Genomic DNA, 22,960 nt, shown 5'->3' on the forward strand with positions numbered 1-22,960 from the left:
AGGCCCTGTCCCAAATGACGCACTTCATGTGGACTTTTGATCTTTTGGCCTTAAATTGCGTATGCTTCCTCAGTCTACGAGTCCGTTGGGTGTCCCATCTGTCATTTTTAAACTGTGAAGTGTGCTCATGGGCCCCCCTTTTGCACCCTTGATGTGGTCTTTCAGCAAAGACTCCACACACTTTACCAACCCAGAAGTCTTTGCGAAAGTACAATCAGACAACGGATGGGAGTTGTTCACACTGATGGGGAAGTTATCTTCCTATTCTTCCTATTCCTATTCCTAGCTCGAGTCTGTCCAAAAATACGACTCAGGTGCACCCTCGTGGACTCGCGCCAAGGGTCCCTAACATCTACACTACATGATGTCATCAAAGTGTGGACTCTGACTGTACGTTCTCACCACCGCAGACTTGAGTTTCCAAAGTAGCTCAGGCCGCCTGGTCAAGGACGCTTGTCAAAAAGTAAGGGGAAGCTTGCTGACGCTGTTTTTTCCTGAACTAATGTTTTGGTAGGAACGAAATTCCGATTGGTTGCTGCCGTTTTGCCGCTGCTTGTCGCTGAACCGTGTCATAGCTCATTACCATAAAGTTGAGCTTCTTTTAACTTTCTGATTTGACGCTCTAGTCACTCAAAACGTGACGCAGATGGATTTGACGCTCCTTGCAGATGAGAGAAGCCAGCTTCCATTGTAAATGATTGACTTCCGGTAACTTTGGAAGCTCAAGTCTGCGGCAGTGTGAACCTATACTGAGGAAGTCCACAAGTCCGTAGTGTGCCATCTGGGACAGGGCCTTACTTTTCTTATCTCTCTACAATCTACTCCTCTCTATATCACCAAACTTACCTTAACAAAACAATCTAACTTTCTGCCATTTTTTCTGTCTACAGTCACCCCTACCCTCTATTAACATAACTTTTTGCAAACAGCCCTAATCTTTACAATCAACCCCTCTCTTCACGAACAACCAAAGTCTCTACAAACAAAATCACTGATCAATTTTTCTCTCGATAAACAACCCTTATCTCCACAATCAACTCTCAATGAGCAACCTCAATCTCACTCAGAATAACCTCATATGCCTCATATCACGCACTCAACGTGCTTTCTTCCTCAAATCCCAATGCACTTTAAATACAATCCCACCTTCGCACGAACAGTTCACAGGAGTCATTTGGTTTTCAGATGGTTTTCATAATACATGATCAGGTGTACATAGGCAGAGGACTAAAGAGAAATAAAACAGTATCTATATTAGCATAGCATTAGTGGCTTTTTGGCGTGTTTTATAGTGCTTAAAATCACAGCTATAAAATCGCCCCACCAGCCCCAGAATAATACTTCAGATAAAACTTGTATGTGACTTAGAAAGGCTTATTGGAGCCTCGTCGGTCCCTTTTGCAACATCCCGCAACCGCTCTTAGACACTTGTATGGTTAATTTACTCCCCACAATTCTTACAAACAAGAATCAGTGGGCGTTCTCCTTCTCTCCTCTGTGTTCGACCATCGCACGCTCCCCCCTCCGTCCCTCCGGAGGATGAATGTGTTGTTTCGCAAGGTTCCCCAGGGGCGGATGATAATTGTGTAGCAGGTAAACAGGGCAGGCTGACAGCCGCTCTGAGTGGAAACACTTTTGACGGGTGATGTTTGTTCAATTTTCTCCCACCGGCTCTGCGCCGCTCCCCGGATGACTTAAGCACCGCAACACCTGCAATTAGACTCAGCCGGACCGGAGCGGACCACCCACCACAAACGCACACACGCAACGCCCCTGCCCTCGAACTAAACCCCGTTATTGAGAGGAGGAAGAGAGCGACTGCGAGCTGTGAGATTTAAAGGGGAGAGGGACAGAAGGTGCATGAGATAAAGATGTAGAGAAGCGGGACTGAGAGGACGTAAGAAAGGCTTGACAATACGACCCCCAAGATGACCTTCTTTTGTTCAGCTGAATAAAAGATCCACGCTGCTTTATACTGGTCCGCCTGCTTCTGCAGGCGTTGTTTAGTTAAAATGTGATGACAAATCTCTCTCATTTCCTTCTTTTATCAATTTTCCCTGTTGGTTAACAGCTACGTCTAGGGGCGGTTTTGATGTGCTCAGTAAAAGGACTTTGATATTTGCTGAGCTAAAACTGTTTGCCAGTTTGTCAGCGTATTTCATCTATTTAACCTCGTCCTGGCACACGCTACAGAGCCAGACAGACTATGTTAACGTCAAAGAGAGATATAGAAAACCGAAAGGTGCAAATTTACTACATATTATAAAATGTTCTTGTCAGAATGACGTGTCCATCATAAGCCATTAGTAATTAGGTTTATGATCATGTCCATCTGACCCTGATCTTACATGTGAGCACAATCTTGGTTTTAAAAACACAAAGCAAAGGACAAAGGAACACAGTGGACGTTCTCCTCTTTAAATTAAACTCGTTGCATGAGACCACTAACTAACCCTAAGCAGCATAAATTAGTGTTGGTGAAAGCTACTCTTTTCAGCAGGGGGGTGTTGCAACGGTGCATTAAATTGCATGCAGAAGTAGAAGCCAAAAGTCGTACAAACCTTAGATGTGACAGGTGCTGAGAAAACCCATTAAACACATAAAGACATTTTTCACACACACACACAGGTGGGTCTTTGTACGGGCAGGTCAGTCTTTGACCGTGGCACTTTGGCCAGTGAGACAGTGGGGAACTGTGTTCTGGGTTCAGCATGCCTCTACTGTGAGGATGGACTTGGTTCAGAGACCCAGTTCTTACCCTTTTAATTCGGTACAGTAATGTGGTCAATCTCATGCTCCAGCTCAGGTAAGAAAGTCACAGTTATTACAAATCTTACAAGGCAATGTTTGTAAAGTCTTATTTTAAAAACTCTGTTCAGTGGGTTTGTTCACTTTATACTTAAGTTGGAAAATTTCCACGGACGGAATATTAAGCATTATGTAGCTGTCATCAATGATGTCATTGTAACATTTGCATACTGAATTCTTTCAACTGTTTTCATATTCATTTATTGATTGATCATCTCACTGATGTTAAAGAGCCAAAACATTAAAGGCCGTGTAAAGTCATTTTAGAGATTTGTTTCTAAACACATTATAAATGTTAGAAATTGATTGGTGAAACACGTTACAAAGACTGTGAACTATGCAGAACTGAATTGTGGAGTTACACCGTTTTTCCACATTTCGGTGCTTAGAATTATTTGGGCGGGGCTTAAGCGGTGGCTCGATGATGCACTGGAGTCACCGAGCATGGCCCGCCCCTAACACAATCAAGAGCATTCATTCAGGTTGCAGTATTTGAGCTTTCCTGCGATTGGGCGTGGTTTCGGTGCCTACAGAAGACACACCCCCAGCGTTTGACAATTCAGTCTTCTGATAACTTATTTGATATACTTGGTGGTTTTTTTAATCATTTAAATTTGTCTATGTGGTTCACAAGTTCGCATTAACTCTTTCCCCGCCATTGACAAGTTAAGTCATCAATTAAGAGAAAATGCTTCCCTGCCAATGATTATTTCCGGCTTTCCGCAATACTGCTATTATCCACCAGGTGTATCGCCCTAGGGCAAACAGCTGTATGTTCGTGGAAGTTTTGAGGATCACTCTGAATCTCTAACAAAAGTCCTGCACGAAATTTGAATTATCTCAGCTTTTTGCTCAAAATGTTGTGTTTTTGAAGAAGCCTACCCATATTTGAGAGGTGATAAAAAGAGAACTAATGAACTTAAAAAAAAACAGAAGGTCTGTCCTTTCATTTGATATATTGTATGTTTATATATTTCAAGAAGAGCATTTTCTGGAAGGCATTTAACTTTTGTGAAAATCATGAAAAATGCTGGCTAGCAATTTAAAAAAAATGCTAGCGGGGAAAGAGTTAACATGTAATTGATTGGGAATGAGATAAAGCATATTTATGGATATTTATTTGGATATTTATAAAGCACATATGGTGTGAGAGTAGGGCCCCCTCCTTTAACTAGGATAGATGTACTAGCTAAGAGTGAGGTGATGGGGTAGAGGAGGGATGGTGCAAAAATTTTCACGGGACAGAGGTGAGGGACAGCTATTTATAGGCACCTGTTGACGTTGATTGGTTGGATGACATGACCATGCACATTTTTTTGTGGTGTAATACACTGAGAATATATTTAATGTCGGCCTGTACACAGACTTTAAACATTACTAATCTTTGGCTGCCTCACAAGTAGGAATGCTCCGAACGATCGGCCGCAGATCGGTATCGGCCTATAACGGCATTAAATGACTTGATCGGTACTCACTAAATTTGCAGATCTTTCTGTTTACTTTGTCATCATAGGTCACCTGAATGCGGTGTATTTTCTACAAGAGCGCACTTCACATCCCCATCAAACAGCATATACAACACTATCACAGACATTGCATCTTCATGCCGAAACTGCATTATTTGCATGCGTTTTAAAGTTTTGACAATTTAAACTTTAATTTTCCTCACAGCTGCTCTTGTCCGCGAATACCGACGCGTGCGCACACAGCAGCCTCTTATTCAGCGCACATGTACAGAGCAACCTCACTAACGATTTAAAGCTACAGTAACCTAATTCATTCCTGAATAAAATTACTCACTAGCCGTTTCCCAATGTCAAGGATACTTCCTTGGCAGGACTAGTCCTTTCAAGTCACTTCCTTTAGAGGCTAGGCGAGGCTCCTTTTGAAGCATTCAAACACGTTAAATGGAACAGGCTAGCAAGTGCACGTCATTGCGTGATTGAAAGGTGTGCTTTCGGTGCTGCGCGCATAGGATTGTGGGTGATTTCAGCGCGTGAAGAGCGCGAAGGATACAAATTTGCATCCTTTCCTGTATATGGGATATTTCTCGAACGAAGGACTCAGTCCTTGGCTGAAATTTCAAGGATCCTCGACATTGGAACAGTCCTTCGACGGACGTCGATGACGTAGCATCCTCGAAATTCTAGCTTCCGAGGATCCTTCCTTGACATTGAGAAACGGCTTCTGCTATTGACTGAAGAACTGTTGTACTTCAATGGAATGCGTGTATATTTAATTCATAAAGACAGTGAAACGTTTTATTTTCATTACTTTTAACAGACATAAACCTTTTAAATGCATATTTAATTGTCATTTGCAGAATAAATATTTGTTGTGCTTATTTATTTATTCTCTATTAAAACAATAATATACCTAATTACTGCAAGTAATATAACAAAGGCAAACATTTGTGGTTTTGCTTTATCTAGAAAAAATGTTAACAGTTACAGTCATCAAAGAGCTTGCATATTAGCTTGAAGAATCGGTACCAGCATTGGTATCGGCCGATCACGAAAACAACAAATTAGTAATCGGTATCAGGTGCAAAAATCCTGATCGGAGCATCCCTACTCACAAGTATTTCTGTTTCTTCTGGACGAGACAATCTTCGCAAATCATTTTATTTTTGTTATTGCATTGAAAGTATTGAAGGTATTATACAAGCACAGACATGAATTACTTGTATAATTTTGTATGCTCTCTTCAGTTCTCCTAATTGCCACTTTCAAAACTGTTAGCACCAAAGCCTGCTGGGATTATGCACTGAAGAGGGCCGACTGCATGAAGGATGTTTGTGTTGAGGGTTTGCTGAAGTATTGATAGTGTTTGTGTGAGTGTGCGTGATTGTGTGTGCGTGTGTGTTTTACACTGAATGCTGGATGGAATAATATACACATGTGTGACAAATAAGTATGATTTTTGCTTAAATTTCTTTGTACAGTTGGTTGGATTGAAACAAGCATTGTAAAACCAGATTCTGTATAATTTGGTTGATAATTTGGAACATTTTGGTGAGAAATGTGTAATATACAGTACTATGCAAAAGTAAAAAAAAAGGATTTGTTGTTTTTGTAATGGTCTTTCTCAAGTTACAGATCATTAGGGCATGAATCTTTATTTTTCGCTAGGAATAATGTTCCCTATGTAAGTGTTTATTTGTGTGATTGGAATCTACTTGGCTTTTGCTTGTATGTGGGCAGTTGATAGTGTGTGTGTAAGAGAGCTGGCCTCCAGCCTCAGCCTGTCTGTGCATGCCAGAATCTGGCGTCATAATACAGTCCACAAAAGCCTCTTGTGCTGAAGACATCGCAAGATCACGAGAGGAGAATAAAAATGAACTCCTGACTTGCACATTTAAACCAGCCCTGACACAATACACTCAATCTTATATCAGTAATTGGCTAAACAAACGACAAGAATTCCCGCTTTTATCATAGGAGATTTCTGTCTCTCTCATTTAAATACACAGGTGTGTGAGTTTCATAGTGAGGACATCTCATAGACTTTTTTTATCATACACTGTTTTTCTTTTTTGTCACTGGGGTGGTACTCTTATCGGGATATTCCACTTAAAAAAAATGCTCATTTTCCAGCTCCCCTAGAGTTGAACATTTGATTTTTACAGTTTTGGAATCCCTTCAGCTGATATCCGGGTCTGGCGTTACCACTATTAGCATAGCTTAGCATAATCCATTGAATCTGATTAGACCAATAGCATCAGGCTAAAAAATAACCAAAGAGTTTCCATATTTTTCCTATTTAAAACTTGACTCTTCTGTAGTTACATCGTGTACTAAGCCCGATGGAAAATTAAAAGTTGCGATTTTCTAGGCAGATATGGTTAGGAACTATACTCTCATTCTGGCGTAATAATCAAGGACTTTGCTGCTGTAACATGGCTGCAGGAGGTGCCTGAAAGTAGTCCCCTTAGTAACTTTCAATAGCAGGGGACTATTTTCAGGCGCTGTGTAATATCACTACGCCTGCTGCAGCCATGTTACAGAAGCAAAGTCCTAGATTATTATTAGAGTATAGTTCCTATACCCATATCTGCCTAGAAAATCGCAAATTTTAATTTTCCGTCTGTCTTAGTACACGAGTAGACGAGTCAAGTTTTAAATAGAAAAAAATATCGAAACCCTTTGGTTAATTTTTAGCCTGATGCTAATGGTCTAATCAGATTCAATGGATTGTGCTAAGCTATGCTAAAAGTGGTACCACCAGACCCAGAGATCAGCTGAGTGGATTACAAAACGGTAAAATTCAAATATTTAACTCTAGGGGCCCTGGAAAATTTGTTTTTTTTTTCAAAAAAGTGTCCCTTAAATGTTAATTTTTGTACCTGTGGGTATGCAACACATTGAAATATTATACAATAGGCTATAGTACAATGTTATACCCTAAAGGGGGTGGCACACCGGCCGCGCAGCTCAGCGCCGCGCCGTTCTAAAAAACTCGAGCACATTGCTTTCTATAAGTATACGCACACCGGCACCAACAGGTGGCGCCTGTCCGCGCCGCCCAGCTACGACTCAGGAAGTTGCTCAAATCCCCGTCGCGCCAAAGAGCGGCACTCACATAGTTTAACATTAAATAACATCATATTTGTCCCAAATCAATTACGATTAACATTGGCTGCTAACGTATATTTTGCATTTTGAAGTAGAAGCTATCTGACGAAGCTCGCGCTATTTATTGTGCACTTCCGGTTTAGGATACCTCCGAATTGTCCTAGACGCGACTCTACGCGGCGTGACGCTGAGCTGCGCGGCCGATGTGCAACCCCATTAAGGAGCAATTTTTTGTACCTTTTAAATATTAGGGGTACAAAACATTTAACTGTACCTTCAAAGGTTCACAATGGTACACTAATGTAGCCAAAAAGGTACAACATTGTATTATGTTTTGTATACCACAAAACGGAACCTTAGGGTACCATCCCAGTGATACAGTATAACAGGCTAATTATATTTTTATTAGTATTTTATAAATATGTTAATTAAACCTATAAATCATCAGATTGTTAGATGATTTGCCTGATGTATGAGGCATTTTGATGAGTGTGGACCGGAGTATGGTTGTTTAAATTTTATAAAAGTAAGATCATTTTCAATGTCTATTTCAACCCTCACAGCCATACACAGCCAAACCTGAACACATAGACAGTTCTCTGGTTGAGGTACATTGTGTTTGACCTTTGGTTTGTGAATGTGATGAACTGAGTCACCGGGCTTTCTTTAGACCCGGACGGAAGTGTGTGCGTGAGCCCATGTGTGATTCTCTTAAAGGGCATTTCAGATTGAACTTAAAGCCAATTAATTTATCGCACCGTGTCTGTTTTTGTCATTGTAAAGTCTTTTTTAAAGACTTCATATGAAGAATAAAGAGGAATGAAAGGATAGACGGTGACAACAGTTCTTCGCTCGGGTTCACAGATGAGTTTCGGAGACATCGTGTTACGATCTGACCTGTGATCTTCTTCGTTCCTGACAAATACAGCTATTGTTTGTGCACTCTCTGATTTATATTCTCATCATAACCTCTTTGTTTCTCACATCAGTTCGCTTTTCTCTGACTTCTCTCACCGAGAGAAGATTAACATCACATTCCTCTTATCTTGTCAGACAGTCCTGAACAAAGCTTTTTTCTAATTGGTTGGATTGGTTGATGGGTCCACCCCTTACCCATTTTTCGTGATGATGTCACCTGAAGGCATGTCCCCCCCTCGTGGAGCTGCCACGCCGCGCCTCGGCTTCCGCCTGCCGGTTGACAGCAGGCTGTGGGATGAAAGAGAATGCTTCACTCCGCATGAAAATTTCATACACCTCTAATAAATATCTCCGGGCGGTCTAGCAGCCACAGTGTCTTGTTCGAATGGGTGCTGTGCACGGATTTTCCCGAGCTTTGGTTCGCGTGTAGGAATTGTGAGCTTTGGATTATCATTAAAATCATTAAGTGTAGCGTATAGATTGGATTTACAATGACTTCAGAGTGTCGGAGGCATTCATTTTGGGGAATAAGTGAAATGTTGCGAGTTTGGCTTTGTTATCAGGAGAGTGAATTTTTTATAGAGCATTTGAGAATACTTTAATCCAGCCTAATCTTCTTATAGGTTGATTTAAAAAATGCATGTTTTTTTGTTGTTGAAAGAATTGTATTTTAGGATATATTTAGGATATTAAAGAGCACCTATTTCATTGCTAAAAAACAATGTTATTTTATGTATTTGTTATAATACAATGAGTTTGCGTGGTTTATGGTAAAAAACCACATTATTTTTCACATATCGTAGATTTTTGTAGCTCCAGATTTCACTCTCTTCCTGAAACGCACGGATTTGAAAAGCTCTGTGTCCCTGATTGGCCAGCTAATCTGTATGTTGTGATTGCCCTGAATACCTCTGACGTCAGCCAGGAATGTGACGCTCCTTACCATGTTTGAAAGATTCAGTTGCTAACAGGAGTTAACTTACAGGCTGTGAGTCCGAAGCGGGAGGAATTATGATAATGTCGGTCTTGCATACAATTCGTTACTTTGGGGTTTGTACCTTTATGCATATCGTTAACATGAACTAACACACACTTACCAAAGGAAATGTAAAATCGTAAATTGGACAATAGGTGATTTTTAAAAGAGATGAGAGAAGCGGCAACAAGAAGTCGGTCAGATAGAAGCATGACATTATGAAAAACTTTCTTTAACCCTTAAATGCATATCTTGAGTCTTTAGAGATTTGTAATATCATTAATGCATCATTTTATTGTTATATGTTTTTGGCATCTCTTCAATAACAAATAAAATGTCAGAACACAAAGACATGGATTATTTTGTTATTGGTAAAGATACCCTATTTTCCATTTCATGATTTTCCATTTATTTTGGTGTGTTAGTACATGATAAAGGATTAGTCCATTTTCTTAAAAAAAAATCCAGACAATTTACTCATCACCATGTCATCCAAAATGTTGATGTCTTTCCCTGTTCAGTCGAGAAGAAATCATGTTTTCCGAGGAAAACATTCCAGGATCTTTCTCATTTTAATGGACTTCAATGGACCCCAACACTTAACAGTTTTCAAAGGACTCAAACGAGGCATAAAGGGCGATTTATAGTCGTGCGTAAGTTCTACGCCGTAGCTACGGCGTAGGCTATCCGTAGCCTGTGCGTAGCTCTGCGTAGCCTGACGTTCCCCCGTGCAAAAAAATTTAACAGTGCGTCAGTTCTACGTGGACCGCAAGCGCTGTGATTGGTCCACCAGAACCCCTCCCGTCAGGTAAAAAAACTGCGTCATAGGTATTTCCGTTTGCGACGGTGAAAACAAAGATGAGCCAAGTTGGGGAGTGATTTAACTCAAACTGCAACGAAAGTCGCTGTTTATTTACTTCCATCATTGCTGGTCTTCTCAAATCATACACAACAAGTTGCTGTTTCTTGTTCGTTTGTGGGTTAACTTGCCAAGCTTCTTCTTTGACGGTCGTGCTGCTACTGTGGTTACACGCATGGATACTGCCTACCAGCGGTTTGCGCGTGTGTTTGCACGTCGCCGCAGAGGACGACGCAAAAGTATAAATGAAAACCGGCGCGGAACCTACGCCGTTGCAGCTACGCCGTAGGACCTACGCATGACTATAACGAGCCCTTAAGGGTCTTATCTAGCAAAACGATTGTCACTTTTGGCAAGAAAAATATAAAATATGCACTTTTAAACCACAACTTCTCGTCTTCCTCCGGCTATGTGACGCGCCAGCGCGACCTCACGTAATTGTGTAATGCTGTTGAAAGGTCACGTGTTACATGTATGAAACGCACATTGAGGACCATTTTAAACAATAAACTGACACAAAGACATTAATAAGGGCCAATCCCATTTCTCTGTCTTACCCCTTCCCCTTACCCCTACCCCTTAGTTTTGCACGTTCACGTGAGAGTAAGGGCTATCCCAATTCTCGTTTTGATCAAGGGGTAGGGCTAAGGGCAAGTGGTAGATACCCCTTTAAAACCAAGAATTTCCGCAAGCTTACTTGAAACCAAGGGGTACCAAGAATACACTGCGCAACTGGCAAAAATGGCGGCCAGAACGTCCAGAGAGTCCCATAAATGTAAGTATTTTCGGCTTAATAATTAATTTAAAAATTATTAACGTCTTGTTTTGTGCTCTACACAGTCCTGTTCATATATATTTGAATTATGTTCTTAATTTAAATGTTTTAAAATTTCGCTAGTTTGCTACGCTAACGTTACGTTGCTGATTTGCACAACATTCCCGTATTTGCTGATTTGCACAACATTCCCGTATTTCTCTAACTAGCCATGAATGGACTGCATGCTTGTCTACAGTTTTAACTGGCAGCCAGCAAACGACGATGTATGATGACGTAACCGTAACCAAGCGGTGTCTCATTTCATAGGGGTATGTTTTCACCCCTAGCGCTTAACACTTGGTTTTGAGGGACAAGGGCTAGGGGTAAGACGAGGTGGTAGGGGAAGGGGAAGGGGTAAGACAGAGAAATGGGATTGGCCCTAAGTATCATTCCACATACAACAATGTCGGAACGATCCTCTTTCTCCACACTTGTAAACACTGGGGCGTAGTTTTCGCATACGTCCTCTGTGACCTCTTGACGTGATGATGTATTACCTGAGGTCACGCTGGCGCGTCACATGACCGGAGATATATGAGAAGTTGTGGTTTAAAAGTGCATATTTTTTATTTTTCTTGTAAAAAATGACAATCGTTTCGCTAGATAAGACCCTTATACCTCGTTTGGGATCATTTAGATTCCTTTGAAACTCTGCTGAACTTGCAATTTTGTGTTGGTGTACATTAAAGTCCATTAAAATGAGAAAAATCCTGGAATGTTTTCTTTAAAAAACATCATTTTCTCTCGACTGAACAAAGACATCAACATTTTGGATGACGTGGTGGTGAGTAAATTATCTGGATTTTTTTTTAAAGAAAATTGACTAATCCTTCAATAATTTTAATTGTTTTTTGAACCATTAACCACGTAAACATCATGGGGCTCTTTAAAGAAGTATTAGGATAGTTTTATAACAATGTGGAACTCAGTGTTAGATAAACATCCTAGGTCGCGAAAGACTCAAATACGTTATAATGATTGGTGACACATTTTGCATTTAAGGGTTAAAATAGCACTAAGCAATAATGTGATAAACCCCATTCACACAGCATGTCGATCCCAGAAATGTTGCATAAAATTGTCATTGTGCACATGTCTCGCAATTGTTTCTGGATTGCCCCCATTAACTCTTTCCCTGCCATTGACGAGTTAACTCGTCAATTAAGAGAAAACAATTCCCTGCCAATGACGAGTATTTCCGGCTTTCCATATTACCGCTATTATCCAGTAGGTCTTCCGCATCTTATAAAACCCGGAAGTATCGCCCTAAGGCAAACAGCTGTATGTCCGTGTATGTTTTGAGGATCACTCTGAATCTGATCTTTTTTAAAGGTTTTTCACAGCTTTTTGCTCAAAATTTGGTGTTTTTGATGAAACCTACCCATATTTGAGAGGTGATTTTTTGTTTAAGAGCAGAGGGTCTGTTCTTTCATTTATTGTATATTTATATATTTTAAGAACATTTTCTGGAAGGCATGAAATTTTTGTGAAAATCATGAAAAATTTCGGCGCTGGCTGGCAACTTTTTTTTTAAAGGCTGGCGGGGGAAAGAGTTAAGCGGACCTTGTAACATTGGCGTAACATTTACGAAACGCATACTGGGTGAACAAAAAGGCAGAAACCTTAGGGGATGCCTTAAGCGGTGTGTCGTAGTGAGGACATGTATCATCGCAACAAGAAGTTGACACAGGGGTTTTAAATGCAGATTAACATTCACAACAAGAAATGTCTGCAAACTGGAATGAAGCAGAGATCGCTGTGGAAAAAAATCCACTAAGTGCATGATGGTACTAATACAAAATGTGTCTTTATGAGATCTTTATGGGATGTGTGTGAAAGCAAAATCATTGGCAGTGTGAATGAACCAAAATCAAACGATCCCTGGACGAATCCCTGTGTATTTTCCGTAATCTGTGTGTAAAATGGGCTATAGAAATATTTGCCCTTTATTTTGTTGACCCGCGGATCAAAACCTTTCCTTTTTGCTGTTATAACATGACAGAGGTGTCGAGCTCGTGAAATCTCTTCCCCTCTTTCTCTTTTTCCAGCTATCTCGCCTCTATCCCACTGTGCTTTTTAAACCTTGTTATTCAGACATTGTCTACAAACCCTCTAACCCACAGAAATCGAATGTGACAAGACCTCTGCATTTCTACTCCTCCTCTGTCTCCATCTCTCTCTCTCTTTCTCAGTAAATCTTCAGACCTTGTGCTCTTTCGGCATTTAAGGTAACAACACCAGAAACAGGGGTGTGCTTGCTAGTGCTCTTGTGCAGAATGGCATTTAATATATAGACATACCTGTATGAGTTTAAGTTTCAGATCTGATTATGCTTTAAAATTGAAAATGACATGAATTATTCATTTTGTTGCTAACTGTTCTTATAAGTCAAGAAGAGTGGAATTCGCTTTGTTTAACAAAAGCAAACACAGCCATAATTGAAGAATTCAAATGTTGTCGTCATTTACAGTTCACTCCTAATTTATTTTTTCCTTAAATACAAAAGAGATGGAAAACAAAATGATTTGCCTTGCCAAGCTCCAAATAGGACATTAAACACGGCTCAGTGAATCTAAAGGTACCATATATTATTTTAAGAGATGCATAAATGAGATTACCGGTAGTGCAGTTTACGGTTTAGGTGGTATAGGTAAAAGCGGTCAACTGTTTTTCTTATGCATAAAACAAGAGCTTGGGAATCTCACATCTATGTTACACTGAAGAAGGAAAATAATATCAGATTCAGTAAATTATGTCAAGTGTTATTTTTGAGCGAGCATTTTTACACCTTAATATCACGGCAAGGTATTTCAATCTCGCAAGACTTATTGGAAATGAGAATATGTACTTGTGGATCCCACCTGATTCTTTGAATTTTCTCTTTAAAGCGTATTACTGAGGTATCGGTGGGAGATATCAGTCCTTACATCAACTCATTTAGACTCATTGTTATTCAGATGAGAGCTACTCTAAGATCCGAATCAACATCTCCCTCTCTGTCCTTCACAGGCCACATGCTCACTGTGTGCTTTGTGAAGATGGGTAATAACTTTCTATCTGCTTTCATGTATTTTGGCGGACGTGTGTTTTATTGAAAAATGAAATGGGAAGCTGGAACCAAGGAGAAGCTCATGAAAGGAACACACTGCCTTATCTTAAAAAAATGATGTTTTTCAGAGCTCTAGGCTTCATTCATCAAAAAGGTAGAAAATAAAATACATAACAATCCGCTTCTCCTTATGTTGGATGAGTATTCAGAGACACTAGTGTTCTATGAATAAGCTTTAAGAGACTTTTAATGAAAAAAGTTTCAGACTTTTCATCATTGTAACACGTTAAAAGTCTCTCTCTATCATCTGTATATCTACCATCTGTGTTTGTTTGTCTGTCTGTCTGTCGATCTATAGTATCTATCCGTCTGTCTGTCTGTCTCTCTGTCTATAATATCTATGTGTCTATCTGTCTATAGTATATATCCATTTGCCTGTCTATAGTATCTATCTGTCTGCCTGCCTGTCCAGACCCGGCGCCAGACACAAATTCACGGACGGGCATTTCATTTTTTAGGGGGGGCACAAATGAGAGCAACGTCACTGCAATGCATAATATCATTAGTTATGCATTAAGTGGACAAAAAAGCGAGGAAGAACTAACATACCTCTCCATTAACGCAATACGGAGAAGTCGTAAAGATTGGACCTAGCTTACTGAAGCAATCTAAACGCAAATAAAACACGTCACAGGGCTCGACATCAACGCTTGTCCGGTTAATATCAGAGACAAGTGGATTTTTTAAAAGGCCAAGTGAAAGAGAATTTTACTTGCTCGACCGAACAAGTAGCCTAGTCTGATTAAAAAAACGCCAATAACAATCACCAAAACATGATGATGATTCTGCATGATGATGATATATATAGTATATATCAGTCTATCTGTCTATAATATCTATCTGTCTTATAGTATATATCTGTCTATCTGTCTAAAGTATCTATCCGTCTGTCTGTCTGTCTTTCTGTCTATAGTACCTATAAGTCTATCTGTGTGCCTGCCTGTCTGTCTATAGTATCTATAAGTCTGTCTGTCTGTAGTATTTATCTGTCTATCTGTCTATAGTTTATATCTGTCTGCCTGTCTATAGCATCTATCAGTCTATCTGTCTATAGTATCTATCTGTCTGCCTGTCTATAGTATCTATCAGTCTATCTGTCTGTCTATAGTATCTATCTATCTGTGTATAGTATCTATCTGTCTGCCTGTCTATAATATCTATCCATCTGTCTGTCTGTCTGTCTGTCTGTCTGTCTGTCGATAGTATCTATAAATCTATCTGTCTGTAGTATCTATCTCTCTATAGGGTCTATCAGTCTATCTATCTATAGTATCTATCTGTCTACCTGTCTATAGTATCTATCAGTCTGCCTGCCTGCCTGTCTGTCTGTCTGTCTATAGCATCTATCTGTCTACCTGTCTATAGTATCAGTCAGTCTGCCTGCCTGCCTGCCTGCCTGTCTGTCTGTCTATAGTATCTATCTGTCTACCTGTCTATAGTATCTATCAGTCTGCCTGCCTGCCTGTCTGTCTGTCTGTCTGTCTGTCTATAGTATCTATCTGTCTACCTGTCTATAGTATCAGTCAGTCTGTCTGTCTGCCTGCCTGTCTGTCTGTCTATAGTATCTTTCAGTCTATCTGTCTATAGTATCTATCCGTCTGCCTGTCTATAGTATCTATTTGTCTGCCTCTCTATAGTATTCATCCGTCTGTCTGCCTGTCTGTCTGTATGTCTGTCTATAGTACCTATCTGTCTACCTGTCTATAGTATCTATCCATCTGCCTGCCTGTCTGTCTGTCTGTCTATAGTATATATCAGTCTATCTGTCTATAGTATCTATCCGTCTGCCTGTCTATAGTATCTATTTGTCTGCCTCTCTATAGTATAAATCCGTCTGCCTGCCTGTCTGTCTGTCTGTCTATAGTATCTATCAGTCTGTCTGTCTATAGTATCTATCAGTCTATCTGTCTATAGTATCTATCCATCTGCCTGTCTATAGTATCTATCCGTCTGCCTCTCTATAGTATTCATCTGTCTGCCTGCCTGCCTGTCTGTCTATAGGATCTATCTTTCTATAGTATTTATAAGTCTATCTGTCTATAGTATTTATCAGTCTACTGGTCTATAGTATCTATCCGTCTATCTGTTTTTAGTATCTATCCGTTATAGTGTCTATCCATCTGCCTGCAATTAACCCTCCTTACAAGCCAAGGTCCGGAAAATTATGTACTGCACATGAAAACATAAATTGACGGCTTTCGCCAGACTAAAGAAATTAGTGTAAATATTTACTTTTATTGAACAAAATGTAATGTTATCATGTATGCTGAATAATGTCTCTCCATATGTATTTTCTCTCTTAATTTGCAATGTTCCTTTAAGTCCCTAAAAATGTAAATAAGCTCAAATGAAAATGAAATAAAACAGGCTGAACTGAGTTTAACTTAAAGACGGAAGCATAAACTTCCTAGTTAAAAAAATCACATTACATTTATGCTAACTTGCATACATTAATCTGACTGATAACTTTAGTGGGAGAAATGGCTTTGTCCTTTCCAGCTAACACTTTAAATATTTTTTTCCCTCAGTTCATGTCTTTCTTTTCCATCTAAATATGTTTCACATGCAGCATCCATGCACTATTTCCCTATCTGTAAAGGGCTTGTGCTTTCCTAAAATCCACTGTATTTTCAGTGAACACTCTTAGGCTCGTTGTTGGGTGGTGAGTGAGTGAGTGATGACCCGTGTGGGTCGCTCATACTGGGCTTTTAGTTCATTTATTTTTTGCACACTTACCTCGTACTGCTAAGGGGAAGTTTCTTCAAAGTTAAGTTTTGTTATGGCATTTAATGTTCCCACTTTCGACAACCGCAACAGACTCCAAATAAGGAAGAATAAATGCGTATTTTTCCACCTACCACAAAAAACTCAGTTTTCAGCAGCAACTTTCCTAATTTATGAGAATGGCATAGTTTTCAGTCATTAAAAGTTGTATTGGTTTGCCCCGCTCTCTACTCTCTTCACTGCACATCTGTCTGTGACTGTACGCACCATATTGTTCGTGCTGGCGCAGCACTCAAACCTGGGTCGATGTAGGCGCTACTGAGCTGACTTTATGTGCCTGATATAAAAATGATTTTATAATAACGTTAAATAGCATTTGCCATTTATTTATTTCATTGTGGTCTGGATGGACGCATCTCGCGGTCTGTCTGTCTATAGCATGGTTCCCCAAATCTTACCCTGGAGGGCCGGAGCACTTCAGAGTTTAGGTCCAACCCTAATCAAGCTTACCCACCTGTGATTTTCTAGTGATCATGAAGACCTTGATTAGCTTGCTCAGGTGTGTTTGATCAGGGTTGGAGCTAAACTCTGCAGTGTTCCGGCCCTCCAGGGTAAGATTTGGGGAACCCTGGTCTATAGTATCTATCCGTCTGCCTGTCTATAGTATCTATTAATCTGCATGCCTGTCTTTCTGTCTGCCTGTCTATAGTATCTATCCGCCTGCCTGTCTGTCTGTCTGTCTGTCTATAGTATCTATCAGTCTATCTGTCTATAGTATCTGTCCATCTATAGTACCTATCCATATATCTGTCTTTAGTCTCTATCTGTCTGCCTGTCTATAGTATCTATCCGACTGCCTGCCTGTCTGTCAGTCCATAGTATCTATCCGTCTGCCTGTCTATAGTACCTATCCGTCTGCCTGTCTATCTGCCTGCCTGTCTTTCTGTCTGTCTGTCCATAGTATCTATCCGTCTGTCTGTCTGCCTGTCTATAGTATCTATCCATCTGTCTGCCTGTCTATAGTATCTATCCACCTGCCTGTCTGTCTGTCTGTCTATAGTATCTATCCGTCTGCCGGCCTGCCTGCCTGTCTGTCTATAGTATCTATCTGTCTATTTGTCTATAGTATCTATCCATCTGCCTGTCTGTCTTTCTGTCTGTCTCTCTGTCAGTCTATAGTATCTATCTGGCTGCCTGTCCATAGTATCTATCCATCTGCCTGCCTGTCTTTCTGTCTCTCGTTCTGTCTATAGTATCTATCCGTCTGTCTGCCTGTCTATAGTATCTATCCATCTGCCTGCCTGTCTTTAGTATGTATCTGTCTATCTGTCTATAGTATCTATCCATCTGCCTGCCGGTCTTTCTGTCTGTCTGTCTGTTTATAGTATCTATCCGTCTGCCTGTCTATAGTATCTATTCATCTGCATGCCTGTCTTTCTGTCTGCCTGTCTATAGTATCTGTCCGCCTGCCTGTCTGTCTGTCTGTCTGTCTGTCTGTCTATAGTATTTATCAGTCTATCTGTCTATAGTATCTATCCATCTGCCTGCCTGTCTTTCTGTCTGTCTCTCTGTCTATAGTATCTATCCGTCTGCCTGTCTATAGTATTTATCCGACTACCTGTCTGTCAGTCTATAGTATCTATCCGTCTGTCTGTCTATAGTATCTATCCGTCTGCCTGTCTATAGTATCTATCAATCTGTCTGCCTGTCTTTCTGTCTCTCGTTCTGTCTATAGTATCTATCCGTCTGCCTGTCTATAGTATTTATCCGACTACCTGTCTGTCAGTCTATAGTATCTATCCGTCTGTCTGTCTATAGTATCTATCTGTCTGCCTGTCTATAGTATCTATTCATCTGCATGCCTGTCTTTCTGTCTGCCTGTCTATAGTATCTATCCACCTGCCTGTCTGTCTTTCTGTCTATAGTATCTATCAGTCTATCTGTCTATAGTATTTATCCGTCTGCCTGCCCGCCTGTCTGTCGGTCTATAGTACAGTATCTATCCGTCTATAGTGTCTGTCTGTCTATAGTATCTATCTGTCTTTAGTATGTATCTGTCTATAGTATCGATCTGTCTAACGTATCTATCCATCTCCCTGTGTATAGTATCTATCCATCTGTCTGCCTGTCTAAATTGACAAAATGTTCAAATAAAACATGTTTTGAGGTGGATGGATTGCGTTAAACACAATGATTTTATTGAGGAAACACAGCTTTCAGGCTGTGTATAAGTAAGGCACAATATTTATCTTCTGCTTCTGTGTTTGTCGCATGGTTTGTGTTAGTTAGGTTGTGTTCCCTGAGTCTGTACTTGTCAGTGTGAATCTTGCTTTTCTGCTGGTCACAGGTAGCCCGACATATGTGGATATAAATAAATGCCAGATGCAGAGAAGGTTCACTGTCGGTGTAAATGTCAAACATTACTCAGTCTGTATGTGCACAGAACATGATAAAGCGGTTTCCCACAGGTGACAATCGCCTGATGACACAAAGGGTTGTAATTTTTTCATTGTAATATAATGGATGAGCTAACACAGCATCTGTTTTGTTGCATGTTATGAGGTGACAGAGGTGATAAAATAGCGCTTATAAATAATAAATGGACACTTGCTATCGCTACATACCTCAGTAATGTTATTGGTTAAAGCACAAATTGAATCACCTCTGCTGTCTGCACATGGATTTTTTTTCAGCAGAAACGAGCATACGTACTGCACAGCATTTATCTCAAATATTTGTACTATAAATTGCTTAAAATACAATTATAAAAATTGGATTTTTTTGGTTTTATTCAGTTTAAACATATTGGTACAACTTTCTCTTTAGTGGCAAATTACGGACAAAAGACTGAGACCACATTGAATTTGGGAATTAAAACTATATCTAGCTAAGCTAAGAAACATCATTTATCTTTAATTTTGCTATTAATAATTATTTCGAGGACATTTTCTGGCATTAATCGTGTGGACTCCTTTTAGCAAAGAAGTTCTTTAAAACATTTCACCTTATACCTAACAGAACACACAATGTGTTGGCAAAGTTGGTGCACGTAACTGCACGCGCATGTTTATGCATATATATGTGCGAGAGCTGTTTGGTCTCTTTAAATGCAGGCTAATGTGTGACTGCGTGTCTCTGCATGTATCTGTTTGTGATGTATTAACCTCCATGTGCGATGCTCTAGCCCGCTTCCTTTAATCCCCTGACTAAATAGGGCTGAGATTTATAACGGTGGGCTGTAATGAGACATTGATTGCGTTGAAAATAGGGCATTTAGTGTCCACACTGCAGTATATGAGCCTCTCTCTGATGGACCCTTGAGCCCTTAAGGGGGGGAGTGGACACAGTCGCCTTTGTTTGCTATCAATAGGACTTGTGTGCCGTTCACACAGGCGAGCGCTTTTTGTGTTTCTTTTTTGATGGAATTTGAAGTAAATGATGTTGTTGGGATTGATCAATTATTTCATCTTTACATTTAAGAGTGGTCATTTATACAGTTTATGGTTATGGCTTTTTTCATTGGTTGGTTTACTTGATCTAATTAGGATTTGACCCAGTGGTCTTCAGAGTCCTGGAGACCTTGATCACTAAACCACCTCTTATCTTTCAACTGAAGCATGACAGCAGCATAATGTAGGTCTGAGAATCTCCTCGGTCGTCACATTTATCTGAGCTATTGTATCACATTTGGGCTAATTAGTGCCGTGTATATTCCAAACCCCTGGATACGAGGAACATCGACCTTGGAATTACTTCAAGTTATTACACAAAAGAGTCTCTCTTTTCTAAATCCTCGAGTTAGTGTGTGTTAGTTTCTGTTTGTGTATTTTTGTGTTAGGGTTGTAACCCAGCAAGCAATTTTGCGTTTAAAATAGCTGTCCAAACACAGCACAGATATCTAGGCTGAACAGATATTTTAGCTAGTCCAGACTAAAGTCCCATCTACTTGAATTGGGAGATACATATATCTCTAAAATCACATTCTAAAATCACAATTAAATAACATATTTCCAACCAACAAATACAACTTGACATCAACTGTATCATAACTTTTGTTTCTTAATTGGTAAATTGTTTCAGCTACTGAGCATGCAGGTTGTCTAGTGCTTCACACAACTCTGGATATTTATATTTATATTTACATTTATGCATTTGGAAGACCCTTTTATCCAAAGCAACTTACAGTGCATTACTAGGTAAAGCCTACATTTTTTTTAATGGTATGCGTGTTACCTGGGTTCGAACCCATGACCATTTGCACTAGGGCTGTCAAATTTTAATTCGAATTTCGAATATTCGTCGAATGTAAAAAAAATATGCATATTCGAACGTAAAACTTTGCATTCGAATTTATCTGTGTCAGGAAGCTCACGCAACGTTATGATGACGTAACTGACGCGGATTGTTATACAGAGCGTAACGGCGCATTCACACGGGGCGTAAGCGTTAACGCTTAACGGAAGGCTTGTCTGAAGCGTGGCCAACAGCCAATCACAGTGGCCGCTACACATGCTCCGTTCTTCCATAAACGTAATTGGCTGGCTCTGTCTAGGTAATTTGCATAAGGCGATCTGATTGGCTGACGCACGCGTTGCCGCTTGAAAAGTTGAGAAATGTTCAACTTCTGCCGCGAGCAACGGCACTGACGCAGCGCCGACGGATCCACAATTCAGTTCGGCAACGCATGACGTCACCCATTAAAAGTGAATGGGAAGCGTTAACGCTGACGCCCCGTGTGAATGCGCCGTTAGCGGCTCAGCCAACTATGCGGAGCACGCCAGCGTTATTCATTTGAAAAATAGCAAGAAAAGACAGTGGGGATTACGAGTCGGACAGAATACGTCTTAAAAGGGCTGTGTGATGCTTCTTTGGTTTTTGGAGCATCAACTGGAATTCCACCGCAAAGTGAAACTAGCTGAGATGACAGAATTAGTGTCGTCTGGTTCTAAATGCAGTTTTAAAGTTTAAAATAACTGATCACCACGAAAGTGCCATAATACAGCTGCTTGTTTAGCAACATTAAAACCATATGTGCATCTACAGAGTCCACAACGCATATGAGAGAGTTGCAATGTAGCGCCGCGGTGGCTTTATTTTTATGACTGACTGGAAACTTGACTTTCACCTGGACATTTGATATGCAAGTTTTTCATTAACATTATCTGCGTGAAATATAAACATGATGATCATCTGCCAACTCGACTGTTTCAGTACGTTTCTAATAATTACGGAGAGTCTGCTTTATTAACGGCTTCGCTCTGCACGTAAGTTAAACATTTCTGTTCTGTACTTTATTACTCGCTTATATTTCTACATATTTTCAACCAAGGAACACACAAAATATAATATAAGTTGTTGTGAATCGCGTTTAAGCTTGACAAAATTTAAATGACTAATGATCTTTCCCACTTATTTTGGCTTAAATAAAGATTCATTCGTTTTCATACTTTATTAGAAACACGTACATTTATCTACTTATATATTATATAAAATGGCCTACATTTATATGCATTGTCTATGTATGGCATTCGTTTTGTACATTTACAGGTGCACAAATATACTGGTTAATTTTGATTTCATTAAGACACTGTTGTGTTCTGTATTAACTGAGGCTCTGTAATTTTCTTTTTAAATTTAATTAATGTACGGTACATAAAATAATTTGTAAATGTATACATGGATAGTTTCTTGACTATGTTTGTGTTAATAGCCTATACACGCTGGCTGTTGAGGCATTTTGCACTTCCAGATATCTATGTGCACTTTTGTTCCTTTGCATATGAATTTAAGAAATTATCTTTAATTTATTAGTGTTTATAACATTCGTTTTAACCAAAAATATGCTGTGCATGATTTGTTTATATTATTGGGGCTTTGTGCTGCGCCCTCTTGTGGGCTTTTAGGAGTATTTTCTCCAAGATAAAGTAGCTCTTTATAATTCGAATATAATTCGAATTTTATTATTTTTCAAGGACGAATTTCGAATGTACTTGTTCAGCCATTTTGACAGCCCTAATTTGCACTGTTAATGCACTGCTCTACCACTGAGCTTTACAAGAACACAAGCCCCCTTCCGAGCCCCTTCCTCAGAGAATCATAATCCGTCTTTATTGATTGATGATTGGTTCTTTTAACTGGAAGGCGGGACTTCTGTCGCCATATTGAGCATTGCATC

The 22,960-nt window shown here is 39.8% G+C and overlaps 1 protein-coding gene across 3 annotated transcripts in view; it reads left to right on the forward strand.

Moving 5' to 3' along the window:
- Positions 1 to 22,960, forward strand: part of mdga1 (MAM domain containing glycosylphosphatidylinositol anchor 1) — a 312,596-nt gene that overhangs the window by 99,367 nt on the left and 190,269 nt on the right. The gene's annotated exons all lie outside the window — the stretch shown is intronic.

The sequence above is a fragment of the Misgurnus anguillicaudatus genome, chromosome 11 (assembly GCF_027580225.2).
Source record: "Misgurnus anguillicaudatus chromosome 11, ASM2758022v2, whole genome shotgun sequence".
NCBI lineage: Eukaryota > Metazoa > Chordata > Actinopteri > Cypriniformes > Cobitidae > Misgurnus > Misgurnus anguillicaudatus.